Below are 17,630 nucleotides of genomic sequence, written 5' to 3'. Positions count from 1 at the left end.
ATTTTTATTTTTCCTTGCAAACAGCAAGTCCCAAACCGAGGATTTGCTAGCGACGATCTAGTCAACCGTTCATCTTTCCAATGAAGTGCATGGCAGAAAGGACACTGAACATTCATTTCCCCTAAGGAGTGACGTCCTTGTTCAATTGGACGGTTAAGAACATTAGAAGGAAGTACATCATCTTCATTGTCTGTCATGTCATCATTTCCATCATATTGTTGTTGTCTACATAATAGCGATTGTGTCAGCAAAGTAGACGAAAATGCAAATAATGACAAATTTTTCGATAAGAACAGGCGTATACCCTGCATTTTGGTGATGCAATGTTGAAGCACCATTTGATGTTGTTGGATGTGGTATCCCATGAAGTAATGATGAGGTTGAAGACTCGGGGGGGCATACGCTGTAGAGAATACATGTAAGAGTTGACTGTAAAAGTAAAGATCATACAGGTAACAAATAATTGCCTATTTAAATACCTTGCATTTTGATGACCCATTGCAGAATCAGTCTGAGCACGTGATGGGAGGACATCTGTAAATAGCCTTACAGGATTAAGATGTCCCACGACTCGTTGAAGAGATTCAGAGGAAGTGAGTAACTCGAATCCAGGAATAGGTGTAATAGGGCTATGGTGAGTTGGGCGTCTCACAGCTTGAGGAGGAGTACATAGATTTGTAGGAAAGATATTTTGTGAGGACCCAGGCAGCCGCTGGAAATCGGGTAAGACTGGTGCGGTAGATTGTGCGAACAAACAGTGTGAGTTATTGTTTTGTTTAAGGTGTTTTTCTCGTTCCCTTCTAACACGTTGTGCCATCATTCTTTTTGTTAATATCTATAGCAAAGGAAACAATATAAAAATCTATATAATAATAGCTATAAATGTGTTGGAGTAGTGACAACAATTTGAAATTTCAAAATATAAAATCAATTAAAAAACAAGACAGAAAGTAAAGAGCTCTATAGTAACACGACGATAGACAAGTATATATAATATAGTTTGGTGGAGAAATAATCGTAGACGATGGTAGAATAAAACACATCGACAATATTAATAATAGGGGAAGTTCAATTCGAAGTTGACCTGAGCACCAGACGACGGTTGAAGAGAGCGAGGAATGTCATCCGTTGGGCGCTGAACAATAAACAAATAAATAATAGTCTTAATTGCAATGCATCAAAGCAATGATGTATAGATAGTAAGTCATGAGGTGACTGAAGTAAGACCTGGAAGGCACGAGGTGGCTGAAGACTCAACCTATCTTGAGGGGGAATGTAAATACGTCTTTTTTGGTTTGAAAGTGCCTCAAACGGGTGCATTGGGCGCTTGCCCTTATCCACATTTGGTCTGGTGGGTTGCTTAATAAAGATAAAGCAGAAAAGATTAAGTCAATACTAAGCAATATAGAAGAAGGACACATCGACAATATTAATAATAGGGGAAGTTCAATTCGAAGCTGACCTGAGCACCAGACGACGGTTGAAGAGAGGGAGGAATGTCATCCGTTGGGCGCTGAACAATAAACAAATAAATAATAGTCTTAATTGCAATGCATCAAAGCAATGATGTATAGATAGTAAGTCATGAGGTGACTGAAGTAAGACCGAAGGCACGAGGTGGTCAAGACTCAACCTATCTTGAGGGGAATGTAAACACGTCTTTTTGGTTTGAAAGTGCCTCAAACGGGTGCATTGGGCGCTTGCCCTTATCCACATTTGGTCTAGTGGGTTGCTTAATAAAGATAAAGCAGAAAAGATTAAGTCAATACTAAGCAATATAGAAGAAGGAAAAAATTTAATAATTAGAGCGGGCACGCACAAAGCTGAAGGGTAGTAAAATTCATAACAAAATAATAGAAAAGTGTGAGAAGTTGAAGTAGTACCCGAAAAGGCGGTGGTGGGTGAAGGGTCAACCTATCTTGAATTTGGATCGAAATTATGGTTTTCATGGTTTGAAGGATCCTCGCGTGGATTCATGGGGCGCTTGCCCCTGTCCGCCATTTGGGAGGCTGTGAAGAAGAAGGCATGAACGTAAAACGCATGAATATGTCTAGCTTACATCACATAGTACACAATCAAAGAATCATTCTTACAAGTACTTGGATGTAAGAGTGAAGTCCCAGTATACTCGTGGAACTACGGAAGCGAGTTCCAAAGAACTACCTAGAAGCACATGACAATGGCACGAAATTCAGTCAGCAGAAGAAAATTAGAAAAGTTTCTCAGACATCCATAGAGCATAATGAGTTGGTGACAATTAAGCGTTTGAACTAACTTGTACTGTTTTTCCAAGATAATCTCCCTTTGCTTCCTTTGTCAATTACAGACTGTTCCATATGAAGAATTTAAATTCAAATTAAAATAAGAATAAAAACTTATTTTACAAAATGAACAATACCGCTTGCATTTTGCACATTTTGCGTGAGAGACTTTTTACAATACTTTTTACAGAAACCCACTACAATAATGAAACAAAAGACATGATTGAAATTATTGAGAAAGTACCTTAATATTATCGTGCATAGATGTGATGACCTGAAATATCATAAAGCACAAGATAGCAATTATTAGATAAAGACTAACTCAAGGCACAACAATCATTTTAAATTCAGAAGAAAAAAAAAAGGTAGGAATCGAGAAAACATGATACCTCGGTGAATAAATGATGGAGAGTTATTTGGTTGGCTATGTCAAAAGTTGAAAATGCTTTAAGAAAGTCCTAGAAAAAACATGGACCCACTTCACAAAATGAAACTATAGATAATATGAATGCATGGGACTGGGGACAACCAATATTAAAACCCATAGTCGGCACTGACATGAAAACTGCAGACTAATGACATGGATACATTTCTACAACCAACTTGTAATAAGTACAGTATTACATTGCATGTTGTTAACAGGTTTGGCCATTAAGCTCAGCTAGCTCCACACTGATAGCAGACAGTATTGCCACATGTACATTACTAACAAACAGTCTATACTTTCAAATGAGAAGAGTAGCTTTAATAGAAATGTGTATTGAAGTTTTGAGTCCATATGAAAATAGAAATACAATAAGGAAAATAAATGCACCTGAGAAATGAGAAACCGCCGAGACTAAATAGAAATAAGCAGCTCATAAACGAAGAAAGTCAGATAATGACCGATCGGATCTACGTTAGTTATTTGTTGTTGGATCTACAACTTTAAAAAAAAAAAAAACTTTATAAAAACAAACAGAGATTATTTGTTGTTGGATCTACAACTCTATAAAGTTTTTTTTTTAAAACACAGAGATTATTTAAGGTTGTTTTTAAAACAGAGAGAGTGAGGGAGTGGTAGCAACTAAAAGAGAGCGAGAAGAGAGAGAGACGATTGAGAGAGTTAGATTAGATTAAATCCAACGCGGTCGGATGTTGCTGTGTAAAGCAGCGTACGGGGCTTTCTCACTTAGATTGTCCACGTCATAAGCGAGAAAAGAAGTTTGTAGCCGTAGGATGGGGGCCCTGCGGGCCCTACACTGCTCTGTATTGTTAATATAGATATAGTACATATCATAATGCTCTGGCACCCAAACTTAATAGCGGATGCAAAATGACTTGTGGCATACATTTAGGGGGTTACAGAGATTTAAACTAAAACAACGAGCACATTTTCTGGACCTTAATAGTGAATCACACAAAATTTGCAGAAGTGATTTTCTAGACAAGACACGCCCTAGTGTCCGTATGTACGAGGACAACTGTCCAGTTACTAATCTATTGGAATAACCGTATAAGCTATATAGGCCAATTTCATTGCCAGGACAAAGTATTCCAGTACAATTTTTTTGCAGTTGAAGAATTTTTTATGTCTACAGGTTAGGTATTTAATGGAAACGGTGTTGTTTATCGATTGAAAGAGTAACAAAGAAAAATTAGAGGAACAGACACAGAATCAAGAGAAACAAGAATATATCATGCCGAAAGTTAACTAAAGGTGCTTTTGAATAACCAGGAATACAAATTTAGGAAATGGAGACATAAATGTTTAACATTTTGATTCTCACTCAACGGAACCTTCAGCGACAATTTAAACATTTTGACATAAATGTTTAAAGCTGGATGTTTTTACAACAGGCAGCATTGATATTTGGAAAATCAAATACGCAAATGAGAAAAAGATCTTTCTCCCTGGAATAAGTTTAAACAGTTCTGCATCCTTTTAGCTCGTTTTTCAAGAAACCTTCTCTTGCATATGCTTTTCACCTGTTCCTAAACCTTTCCACAAGTACCATTAGATAAATTCACTTACAACTCACACTGCTTAGATTATCCAACCTAATTCACTAAACTAATACAATTCACAATGACGAGACAGACTAAAACAAAAGTTTGTTAAATTTTGAGTAACAACAGCTGTGTTCATCCAATTAACAAATGCATACTGTCTACAATATAATTGTATGACACCATTGTCAAGAGCATTATATTCTAGTCTATGGCACAAACTGAGGAATACACCGTGTTATGCCTCACAAACGTCTTACTTAGCGTGCACTCACCAGGCTACAGTATGAAACACCATACCAGATTTTCTACCTTTTGTTGTTACCTCAAAGTTTCCAGCAATGAACTTAGTCTCAATCTCTCACAAGCAGTCAACAACGGCGAGAAAAGAGCATCTATGTGTTGTTATGGCTCACTGGTACGTACATTCTGCTCTGTTAACAGTATAAAGTATAAACAGTGAGTGGATAATAAAAACAGTGAATTATGTGAAACTAAACATAAAAACTGTATTAAAATTTTGGAAAAATTGTAAGCATTTACAACTTTACAAGCTCGAGGAAGTTGTTTCAATTCTTTTGTAATCCAGAACGGTTGGATGGGATGCCAAAGAATTTATCTGTACAAAAACTAGAAGACATCATATATCATACATATAGGGCCTTGTCAATGAGCGGGCAGAATTTAATACCAGATTCCCCACTTTTGGTAATCACGTCATAGACTCCGGTAATAAGATACTTTTTTGGTCTATAAAAAGATATGTCTTTTTAAGTGTGAATATCCCCAATAATCAACATCGTAAACATACTTATCTTTCCTGAATGAAGAAACAGCTGTCTTGACTCCTGTGAGGGACTAATATTCACATCTAATGAAGATCAGGCGCCTCGTCCAGCACAAGCAGAAATATCCTACCAACCTAGCATCTTCGTCCTTCAAGTTCGCTTCATGAGCAGCTCGCCTCATGTAGGTAGTCCACTTCAGCTCGTACTACAAGCATGATATCATCACCCAACCCAAGATGTTCGTCCTACTAGCTCGCTCGGAAGGACATAGGTTGTGTGAGGGACTAATATTCACATCTAATGAAGATCAGGCGCACGTCCAACACAAGCAGAAATATCCTACTGACCTAGCATCTTCGTCTTTCAAGTTCGCTTCATGAGCAGCTCGCCTCATGTAGGTAGTCCAATTCAGCTCGTACTACAAGCATGATATCATCACCCGACCCAAGATGTTCGTCCTACCAGCTCACTTCGGAAAGACATAGGTCGCAAGAACGAACTCGCACAGAACGTTTTTTCTCATGACATCATCCATCTTCTAGATGCAATCATTACTAGAGACATACTTACACAAGCTATTCCCGCAAATTACGAACCACTATAACCGCTCCCTTTCATTACAGAATTCCTACCAACACTATTTTCATACTCCTTCTCAATATCAACCCTACATTTGTGTCTGTCAGGACACGTGTTGGAGAGATCTCCACGTATATCAGCTATAAATACCCCCTCCATGAACTACGCCAGACCTGATTCTACTCTCCCCCCAGAAGTGAGAGATAGATACGTAGGCAGTTCGCTCAACAACTAACTCGGTCTTTACCACATTCAAACCCTATCTCCTCTTACTCTTGTATGTAAGGTATAACTAAAATACACCTTTACATTGGCGCCGTATGTGGTCTCGATTTCTTGAGAAACCACTTGCCCACGAAGCATGGCAAGCCTCGAAGCTCAAATCCAGGGCTTAGCAAGCCAATTAGGTACAATGAATGAGCACATCACCCTGCTCAGGCAGGAGAATGTTGCTTTGAAAGCACAAGTGGACGCGCAAACTCCACTTGGTGCTTTCACAGAGGACGGTATCAACGAAGTCAATCAACAGATTAACGAGCTATCACAAAGAATAGACCAGAGCGCAGTCAAGAAAGACGTCACCCAGATCGTTCAGAAGATGTTAAAGACGTACCGAGTGTCCCCTTTCACCGCTAAGGTACTCAGTAACGCTTCCCCTCCAGATTTCGTCCAGCCAAATTTCGCGATGTACAATGGCAAAGCACGTGCCCAGGTCAGCATGTAGCTCGCTACATTCAGAGCCTCGAGCTCTATAGCGCCCAGGAGTTTGATTATCTCCATTGTCGTATGTTTCCTGCCAGCCAGCAAGATAGCGCTCTCGATTGGTTCTTTTCACTCAAGTCAGACTCGATAAAGAACTTCGAGAATCTCACCGACCTATTTGCCAGCCAGTACGTCCACAATAGGTATAAGAAAGCAGATCTAGATTCACTTTTTAGTTCTCCCTCGGCGAGGACGAAACCATCCGCGCCTTCTTAGGTCGGTTCAAAACCGAACTACTTGGCCTGGAAAGCAGACTCAAAGAGTCATTTGCCACATTGGCATTCTCCAACGCCTGTGGAGTGTGCAACACAGCACTCTCCAGATTGCTCATGAAAGAATGTCCAGAAACTTTGTCTGAGTTGTATGCTCGAGTAGACAAATACATCAAGTTGCAAGAAGGCCTAAAGCGATATGGCTTAACAGAAGAACAAGAAGTGGCAGCGATCTCTGACAACGCCCCACCTTCAAAAAAGAGACCCAGACAGCAAGGATAGAAGTCTGGGAACATAACGAACAATAACCGCAAGTTTGCTGTCCTCACACGATCTCCCAGTTACATACTGGAGAAAATCAAACGAGCTGCATATTACCGACCTGACGTGCGACAGCCAGAAGATCGACCTGGCAAGCCTTACTGTGCCTTCCATCGAGCAAAATGTCATGAGACCGATGAGTGTTGGGGGCTCAAGCACTACCTCCAAGACCTCATCGAGTCACGCCATATCAAGCATTACATCAACATCGCTGATGGCGACCTGCACCATAAGCTCATGGCTCGCAGGGAACAGAGTAGATCTCCACCTCGCCATAGTGTCCAAGCTCGCTCCCATAGCAGAGGACGCCCCAGTGACCGTTCCCGTCACGAACGCCGTCAGCACTCACCAGACAGAGATAACGACAGAACGATACATATGATCACTTTCCAAGAAGGTTCTGTTACATCCTCTAGAAAAAAAATGAGGTGTGTAGGTGCTCTCCAAGAAGTCTACCAGTTCTCTTCACAGGCCGCACCTACCCCACGCAGTTTAGGTCATAGTTCAGGTGATATAACTTTCACAGAGGCCGACCTTAACAAGGTTTGCCTCCTTCATAATGATGCACTAGTTATCCATGTCAAAATCAGTAACTGGACAGTCAAACATGTTCTGATCGATCCTGGCAGTTCGTGTGATATCTTGTTCTATCATACCATCAAAGAGGTGAACCTGCCCAAGTCAGTATTCATAGATCCAATGGATTCAATGACTCCCAAGCTGATCCAATTGGTGACATCATACTCCTAGTCTCTGTTGGATCCAGGGAGGACAAAGTCAGCTTCAACACATATTTCAGTGTTCTAAACATCCACTCGTCCTACAACGCAATTCTAGTACGTCGCTGGATCCATCAAATGCAAACAATACCCTCAACACTCCACAAAGCGCTCCGCTTTCTTGGCCCTAGGGGTGTGATGGAGCTTCGCAGCAATCAGCTCGAGGCTTATCACTGCAATCAGATTCTTTCAGCGAGCAAGTCCGCTGGCCCTTCCATCAGCACTAAGAGCGAGCCCACCAGCTACACGATGGCTAAAGATTTAATAGCTGAGATCAAATCCAAAGCACCAAAGCAGAACACTGGGGGCTTTATCAAAAAAGTCAATCCACCAGTCAAGATCCCAGAGGTCGTCCCAGCTTCTATTAGTCCGCCAGTCCAGTTACCAAAGGTCATCCCATCTCCTGTTAGTCCACCATTCAAGCTCCTAGAGGTCGCACCAGCCCCTGTTGTCATGACCACAGAGGTCACTTCAACCCCTATTGTCCTAACCACAGAGGTCGCTCCAATTCCCATGGCCAAGATCTCCACACCTCAGATTGATAAAGCACCAGTTCAAACTGAAAAAAAAGGAGCGAGTGAACCTAGGGACCTACAACAGAAAAGACATTTAAAATCACTCCATAAGTGATGTCAAAAATATACGACGTCACTTTTGCAAGTGATGTAACTGGTGGCGACGTGAAAAGTCAGGGTTTTCCACATCACTTTTTAAACGATGTCCACAAGTTATGTTACTTCACATCACTTTTTAATTGATGCCCATAAGTGATGTTATGACTTTGCATCACTTTTTAATCGATGTCCACAAGTGATGTTATAACTTTGCATCACTTTTTAATCGATGTCCACAAGTGATGTTATAATTTTGCATCACTTTTTAATCGATGTCCACAAGTGATGTTATAACGTTTAACATCACTTTTTAAGTGAAATCAATAATGCCGATTAACATCACTTTGAAAGTGACATTTCATTCAGATTCCAAATTACTTGTAAAGTGATGTGAAATAACTCTATAAATCACTTTAAAAGTGATGTCTCATTTATCAAAATAATAATAATAAAAAAATAATAAATAATAATAAAAAAAACAAAATTGCCAATATCATCCCAATATAATACCATTTTCCTAGTAATTTATTATCAAATAAAGATGAAATGTATCTTGAAATCACATTCATCACACAAATATCATCTCCAATTACAAATATTACACTATATACAAAAAAATTATAATGAGCCAACATATACCAACAAAATCTAATCTGCAGTATTGAAATGAGCTAAAGAGAACCACAATCACCCAACCAAGAACCTATCACAGCCTGGCTTGATGCAATCAATTTAATCCAAGAACTTATCACAGCCTAACAAATCACTCTGTTTTCTTTTTTTTTTTTTTTTTGCAGTATGAAACATTGTACTAGAAAATCAATGCAAATTTTATAAAAGGAAAATAAACAGACGGAACATCCGCCATAATATAGTACCTGAATGACAAAGGAAGTTCTACAAAAGACAATTACTTGTTTTCAATATTACTTGAAATTCAGTATTATTCAGATCCTCAATTGCCTTAGTAGCCAAATCTTTAGTCCTAAAGGTAACAAACCCATAACCCTTATTCTCTCGCGAGTCTTTGCCTTTCATCATCCTGACCTGCAATAGCAAAAATGTCAATCTTAAATCTTTAGGTGTAATGAAGAGAGGTAAAACCACCATAAAAACCATAAACATTACCTCAGTGACTTCTCCTACTGACTCACAAAAGCCCTTTGGATCCTTCTCAGAAGCATTATATGGAATACCACCAACATACACCTCAGAACCATACAATCAAATTTCAAAAATACATCCACCGAAGGAAAAAAAAACATAGGCAAAGACACATATGAAAAAGAATTTGATACCAATAATTAAGTCGAGACATAAGAGGATTATTCTAACATCTCTAAAAAAGTCCAAGTCGCCCAACAAAATAATACCAAAATGAACCGAAAGGTAATTCAGAGCCAATGATATTAAAGAATGAGCAAACGCCGCACCAAAAACTAGTGAGGCTTACCGGTGAACCGGCCAAGAACTCCACATGTTTCTAGATTCTTCTTTTGTATTTTTTCGTGCTAGCCTCGGAAGTCCTCCATCATTCTCACAAGCTGTAGCATTATCTCATTGAAGTTAGTAAGGAATTCAACAAGCACGTGGCAGAAGCCTTAAATCTAAATTCCAAAACCATATAAGAGTAGAGGAAATATTCTGTGAGACCTAAAACAGGAAGATAGTTTGGGTGGAGCTTACGATGTGTAAGTTCTGATAGCCCCGTCCTGTGATAACTTTGTTGGTTCAGGTCTTGGATCAGCAACTTTTGAAGGAGATACTGGAAGGAAATTAGCCTGCTGAACTTGTGCGAGAACCGGGGGAGGAAAAGGTTATTATGACCTCCTTGAACTCATCTTAATGCCAGATTTTAACCTAAGAACAAAACTCTAGAAACAAATTTGGTTTGCAGAATTCTACTTATGGTAAATATATGCTTGTATAAAAGTAGTTTTTCTATGACATCATTTGTCAGAATTTCGTCCTGTAATTGTTACACATGGGCAAAAATCTGATCCACAAACTGAGTTGGCCCTTGTGATCGTGAATTCAAGTTCTTTCCACACATGAGATTCTGCAAACAAAAATACAAACTAACTAAAAATATTTATAAAGAAAAGAACAGCCATAATCATAAACAACTGCCAAAATACAAACAAGCAACTAAAAATATTTTGGGAATAACTGCCATAATCATAACACCCTGAATATTACACATTGAGAATATAGAATCAGAAAACCTATAAAACCAATGCCAGAATATCAGACATTATCAGTAAAAGTCCAAAGAAAACAGATTATAATGGTCAGGCACCACAAACTCTTGTGCATTTTTAAGAAGTAAAGTTTAATTTCTTCATTTTTTGTAGGAAAAAAATCGCCTGCCTAAGGCATAACCCCACCTAGACAACTTAAGCGCCCATCCACTGCTCACTTAGCACTTTTCAGAACACTGATGCTAAATAAGAAATAAGTTTAAAAAAAAAATAATGCTTTTAGTCTTGGTGAAATAGTTTTGTTTAAAACTCATTCTTACCAGAGCATGCATTGCCCCTGCTTTCTATGGTGATCAAAGCCTAGTCTTTTCTCACGAGAAACATACACCAGACGAGGTAACTCATTTCCTTCAACATCACAGACGCTATCTTGACCAAGGAAAACCTGTAGTTCCAACAATCATAAAATATAAGAGGGAGCTGAAAGATTTGATCAATGGAGTAATTTAGTTGAAAGATTTGATCAAGTAGAACTACCATTCCATAAGAGATCGCATGATGAGAACTCCGAACTAGAATCAGATGAACTATCTGACTCAGAACTAGAATATCTTCGTCTTTTCCTCCTCCTTCCTCTTGAAGGCTTCTTTGATTTTCCTTTTCTACGCACAACACCAAAAAACATTCAGTTGTAACTCATAAGAAAATCTATTATACCACAAATTATCTAGAAACTGAAAAGCTTTATATCTTTAGTGATAAACAATAAAGCTCTATCAGCCAAGCTGACTGACTCCCTTTCCAAAGCAGCTACTGCGCGTATCTTACCTTCAAGAAGTTCACCACAATTGACAATTTTCACAAAAAACGCAGGTTCCCCGTGCTTGGAACCTGTGCTTTCAATCTTCTTCAATGTCCGATGGCCTTGCACAAGCTTCCCAAAGACAACATGCAACCTGTTGAAATCAAAAGGGAAACAAAAAAAAAATGCACATATGAGCAACAAACAATACACACATATAGGATGGGATCTATACATAAAGGGTTTCATACAACGGGCACCTACAAATCATATAGGATGGGATCTATACATAAAGGGTTTCATACTGCAGGCAGATATTTGGAACAAATCATTATCAGCTCATCTGGACAGTTCTAACCTTTTTAAAAGTTGTCTATACCTTAAACAACTTTTGAAAGTATATGAGGAGCTAGTATTTCTCAAAATAGGATCCTCTTTTGACAAGGTTAGAAATGTCCGAATGAATTGAAAGCTTATGGGGACATCTCTACGATGAGGAGACCATATCCACCAAAAACCAGCACCTAAGTCAATTTGTAAGTTCACCAACTCACACTTTGTACAAAACCATATGCATATACATCACGTCCCAGTATATATATAGAGTGGGGTACTGAAACTAACCCATCAAGATGGTGTGCAACTCTGAAGGTAACGAAGAACTGAGAGTTATTGCTGTTGGGACCAGTATTTGACATAGACAGATAGCCACGACCATCACGTTTCAAAGTGAAGGACTCATCTGGAAGAATGTCAAAGCAACCGCTTGTTAACAAGAAGATAAATATACTGAAAAACCCAGTAGCCTGTTAGAGACTTAAGAGTAACATATGAAAGACGCACACCAGGTGCAGTCACCTAGCCAATTAAGGAAGTGAGCATCCACATATCAATACACCGTCTGATACGGAAGTGATAGGTTTGAATCATACAGACCCAACAAGGAGCATTTTCCTGTTCTCCTGCTTTGGTGACATTTTCCTGTTCTTCTTTCTAGATCTACAACACAGGCAGCAGCACCATTTTGGCCAACAGTTGCAGGTCTTTGTAAGGGGTTTCTTCTTGGTGGGGGAATCAAATCCATAAAAAGCTTGCCTTCTGAAAACACAACCTGTTCCAACATAAATAGGTCCCTGTATGCCATCAAGCCCTTTCATGTTGATCTGCGTACAGTAAAAAACAAGTTATCCATTCTACAAGATCAAGAGAAAAACAAAAACACCAAAATGTGGATGAAGCAAGCAGCATTACGCACATCAAAGAATATAATGTTACGATTTGAATATCTATCATTACGATCAATTCCATCAAACCTTTTATGGAATTGCACGTAGCAGATCTTCTTCCCTGAAATTGGGTCCATCATAAAGCACATGGCCTCTCTGAGTGCCTTGTGTTGTTTATATAGTGATCATAGTCTACATTCAGAAAGTATGGAGCATTGGAGATGATTGCTGAGACTCTCACCTTGAGCAACCAGGCAAAGAAGTAAGTAGAAATAAAGCTGAAATAAATAATAAAAAGAAGTGCAAATACAAACATCAGAAAAATTTTGTTGATTAAAATTCATTCTTACCAGAGCATGCATTGCCCCTGCTTTCTTATGGTGATCAAAGCCTGGTCTTTTCTCACGAGAAACATACACCAGACAAGGTAACTCATTTCCTTCAACATCACAGATGCTATCTTGACCAAGGAAAACCTGTAGTTCCAACAATCATAAAATATAAGAGGGAGTTGAAAGATTTGATCAATGGAGTAATTTAGCTGAAAGATTTGATCAAGTAAAACTACCATTCCATAAGAGATCGCATGATGAGAACTCCGAACATAGAGAGAGAAACAAACAAAACTTGGGAAAAAATACAATAAATAGACAAAACACCAGCTGAACTAGTGTACTACTTAACAGACCACACTACACACTGCCCATCAAATGCAAGCTTTTTTAGTGTGACATAATTAGTCTTCATAGTTTGTTATTTGCTTTACCTCGCATCATCTTTTATATCGATCAGTCTATAGTCTCCTACCAAAAGATAAAAGATAGAGAGGGAAACGGGCACATTGCATAACATTGATAAAGCGGATGATGCAAGGACTAAGGTTTTAAGAATAGTAGGAAACACTGATAATATACATGACGAATTACCTATATCATTCCAGGATGATCCCGGACATTGTTCCCAGACCATGGTGTTCCATCTTGCATTGTCCAACCCTCCTTGGGAACCTTCTTTGCCGTGTCAACCAAACTATTTATCCGAACCTTAAAGCCTCCGTACTCTCTCTAAAAACGGAATGATGCAATCAAACACTTAATTTGAACTTGAATGGTTTCATAACCATCAGTAAAACATTGTTTAAGTAGATAACACTAAGATAAGATCGGACAACACATCCAACTAATTTGTCTAAGGCCAACAACATAATTTCTTCTAACAGGGTGTGCGTGTGTGTGCTGTGTCTGGGAACTGAAAGCAGACATACTAGACAAAAATAAACCAAGTATGGACAAAAGATTAAAACCTTCATTGCACGTTGTTCTCTCACAAAGTTTGGATGAACTTTGTCTTTTAGATAGTCAATCTTCTGAGAAAAGTACCACTCAGGGGCTCGGGGTTCTATATTGAACTTTTGCAGAATGGAACCCACTTCCTTGCAAATTCAGACGTCTCAGAAAGAGCTTCAAAAGTAAGCATAGCAGCACCTATAGTACAATAACATCATTCGGAAGTAGCACAAAATCCACATTTGTGTAAAATTACATATAGTTGTAATGCGACAAGATAAACATTTCAGGTTCAGGAAAATCCATGTTCATACTTTTCGAAAGCCTCGACTCCCAAGCAAAGTTTTGTACATCCTGACAACTTCAGCTCCCTATTAAGCACAAATACAAATGAACAATCAAATAATGCAAATCGTAATTATCAAACTAATTCCTAAAAATTAACAAGTAGTAGTTAGAACTAATGAGTAACAGTATTTGGTTCTGCATAAAAGTAAATACAAAAAGAGGTGGAGTAAATACTGTGTTATAGCAGTAGATCATCTGCTTCACTCCTAAACTTTGATATATTTTAAAAAGTGAAAATTTTAATTGCAATACCCTATACTCTTCCCTTTCCCCTCCTCCTTTATCCAAGCTTGGGACCGGCATTGTAAAGCTAGCGACAACATTACAAAGGTGGAGTTAAAAAGTGTTGGCCTGCAAGAAGCAAGAAGAATCTAAACCATTCACCATTCATTTAGTCCAATTCCAACTAACACAACTGCCCAAACACACATAATTAAAAGGTCTTCAAAATTTAAGTGTTTTCAAACAACAAAAGACTAGCTCTTAAAATTGAGTGCACATCACAACTTAATTATGGAATTGGTTGGCCAAGCCACAAAACTAGAGACAACATCTTCTATCGTCTTCAAAGCGTTATTCCCCCTAACAAGCAGCACATCCTTTTGAATTGCAACTTCAATAGAAACCTTTGAATAACCTGGGCCTAAAGGCTTAGTATGCATTGTAGCTGCTGGATCATCAGTATACCACAATCCTTCTACCATGACATCTTCAGGAACAAGTCTAAACAACTTGCACTTCACAACTTTGGATTTAGTACCCTGTATGAAAACAAAAAGATATACATACATGACTCTAGAAATTCACATGTTAAATGAAATAGCATTTAGCAAAGATAACATACGGAAATCAGATTTTGATTGCTTTGGGCAGATGGACTTTGATGGTCACGTTGAGCCTAATGAGTAGGTATTTGCATAGATACAACTTTGGATTTAGCCCCACCCTTTACGAAAACATCAAAATAAAAATAATAATAATAAAAAAAGACATGAAATTTTCAAATTTAATGAAATAGGATTTAACATGGAAAACTTACTGAATTTTGATTGCTTGGGGCAGATGGACTTTGGTGGTCATGTCGACCCTCAAGAGATCTTTCAGTAGACACATCTTTCAATTTAGTCCGTCCCTGTACGAATATAAGGAAACAATAATATAAATGTAAATCTAGGAATTTGAATTTTTTTTTTAAAAATAGAATCCAACATTGTATACATACAGAATTCAGATTGTGATTGCTTTGGGAAGATGGACTTTGAGGGTTCATTGCCACCTCTGGAGAAGGTTGAATGCATCTAATGGTTTGGCTGAAAATAATTTTGATGTTAGTAAATCAAAACAAAAGTATATGTGGAATCCCCAAACAAATTTGAATACCTCTTCACTATTCAATAGTTTGGCAACAAGTTTCTTGACAGAAGACATTTCTTCCAATACATCATCATATTTCTCCTGCAATTCACTCATCCTCCCATTGCATTGTTGGATACCATACAAAGTAGATGGAGTAACTCCATATCCCACTCCACGCGCACGCCCATTAGGATCAGGACCTAAAACTTGTGAGAGGGCATCTCCTCTTCCACATTCTATATCACAGTCTATTTCATTCAACTTATCCTATAACAGCAACAACAACAACAAGAATAAAAAATATAACTAGAGTCGCATGGAAATCAAATAAGCATGCCTTTTATCGTAGAAAATATTTTATGAACAGTGAATGACATACTATTTTCTCTTTAGCAAACTCATTTACTGGTTCTCCATTTTTCCTCTTGTGGCCTGCAACCTATACAGTATCTATTGTAACAGGTTTACCAATCTTACCCTTTTTACGCCTCTCCAAAACAAGTAAATAAAACATTTCACATATATATATATTAAGTACTCTTAAGGGGAAAAATCTTCACAAGTCAAAAATAGATCATTCAATTACCAACTCATCTTCCAATCTTGCATAACCTTTACGACTACAAGTATGGGGCATCTGTGGTGTTGAACTGCCTTCTTCCCATTTTCCCTTAGCTTTTACAAAAAAAATAATATATGAGTCTTGATATGCAAAATGGATTTTATAACCCATATAATGTATGATGAATACCTTGTATCCTTCGCATGAACAATTTGCAACAAATGCTTTCCAATCAGGTAGCTTTACATCAGTTGGGCAATGTGCAATTCTAGCTTGGTCAGTATCATATGCATCATAAATTCCTGATCTCAATTTTGTTTTGAACCCACACCAGAGCTTCCTAATAGACTTAAAAGTCTGTTTTCTAGCATGTTCTGGTGCTACAAAATGTTGCTGTAAAAAGATGCATAAACAAATATTACTATATTTCTTTAATAATATATAACTTGCCATGTAAATAAAGAAATTTACCTTTATAACAGTCCACATTTTGTCCTTAATCTCAGGTGTTACTTTATGCCAAGTAGGATAGCCAATTGGAGCGCGATCCCTTGCTACTTTGCCCAAGTAGCTGGCTTTGATAAGTTCAATTAGGACCTATAGGTAGACCTTTTTTCATTAAAGTCAAGCACAAGTTTTTTTTTTGAGCTTTTGGATCCAATTGATTCAGTTTTTGTTTGGTGTTGGTTGGCTGAGGATCATTCGAACCTTCTGATGCATTACCTTCTCCTTCGTAGTCATTTTCATAGTGGTTTTCCAACCATTCGTCATCTTCCATTTCCAGGTCATGATTTCCATTTTGTTGCTCACTTGGTAGCTTTTCCATATCCTGATTTTTATTTGGTTGATCCCTTGGCAACCTTTCCACTTCTTGAACTTTCTTACCATAAACTTTATTTGGACTTTTGGAACCTTGTACATGACAAAATAAATTGGTTTAATATACTTACAACCACACCTTAATGACACAATCACAACCGAAGCATAATTATTTTTCTAAGTGGAAATTAACAATATACACAAACCTGAATGTGCACGTCCACTTTTCTTAGATGCTTCTACAAGTGCTCTTTTAAACTTTTGAACCTTAGCTCTTGCCGCTTTTTGGTACTAGAAAATAAAAACAAACAGAAGAAAACAAAATTAAAATACTACAAATACAAAGACAAATAAAAAAATTGAGAGAGAATCAAAATATCTTACCGGGGTTAGTTCTCTAGTCTTTTCCTTTGCCATTCTTCACATGCATTGAAAAGATTAGAAAATACGTATAGCAAAAAACAAAACAATCATATACATGGAACTTAGGTAAAATAAAGTACATAATTTGATCATGACCATAACACAACATGCCTTGCACCATTATAAGAAGCACTCACAAAACATAATAAAGTCAATAACTAAATAGACAAAAACAAAAACCACATAATAATCAGTCTAAATGGACAAAATGAAAACTAACAGACCCAATTACACTCTATTTTTTTTTTTTTTGTAGCACCCAAGTTCCCTCACAATCTTGACGCTTATAGACTTCGCCTTCT

The 17,630-nt window shown here is 37.9% G+C and overlaps 2 long non-coding RNA genes and 1 pseudogene across 2 annotated transcripts; all 3 read right to left on the bottom strand.

Annotated features, from left to right (window-relative positions):
- Positions 1 to 9,076: 9,076 nt before the first annotated feature.
- Positions 9,077 to 9,522, bottom strand: LOC147497648 (uncharacterized). Its single transcript, XR_015195200.1, has 2 exons — positions 9,434 to 9,522; positions 9,077 to 9,352 (listed from the first exon to the last, which is right to left on the bottom strand). It is a non-coding gene; the product is annotated as an uncharacterized LOC147497648 (long non-coding RNA).
- A 567-nt stretch (positions 9,523 to 10,089) lies between these two features.
- LOC147497647 (uncharacterized) lies at positions 10,090 to 11,176 on the bottom strand. The gene is made up of 3 exons (XR_015195199.1): positions 11,044 to 11,176; positions 10,827 to 10,951; positions 10,090 to 10,364 (listed from the first exon to the last, which is right to left on the bottom strand). It is a non-coding gene; the product is annotated as an uncharacterized LOC147497647 (long non-coding RNA).
- A 701-nt stretch (positions 11,177 to 11,877) lies between these two features.
- LOC147497646 (cellulose synthase A catalytic subunit 2 [UDP-forming]-like) lies at positions 11,878 to 15,596 on the bottom strand (annotated as a pseudogene).
- Positions 15,597 to 17,630: the final 2,034 nt, after the last annotated feature.

This window comes from Coptis chinensis, chromosome 5, assembly GCF_015680905.1.
Source record: "Coptis chinensis isolate HL-2020 chromosome 5, ASM1568090v1, whole genome shotgun sequence".
Taxonomy (NCBI): Eukaryota; Viridiplantae; Streptophyta; class Magnoliopsida; order Ranunculales; family Ranunculaceae; genus Coptis; species Coptis chinensis.
This window is presented reverse-complemented; position numbering and strand designations above follow the sequence as displayed.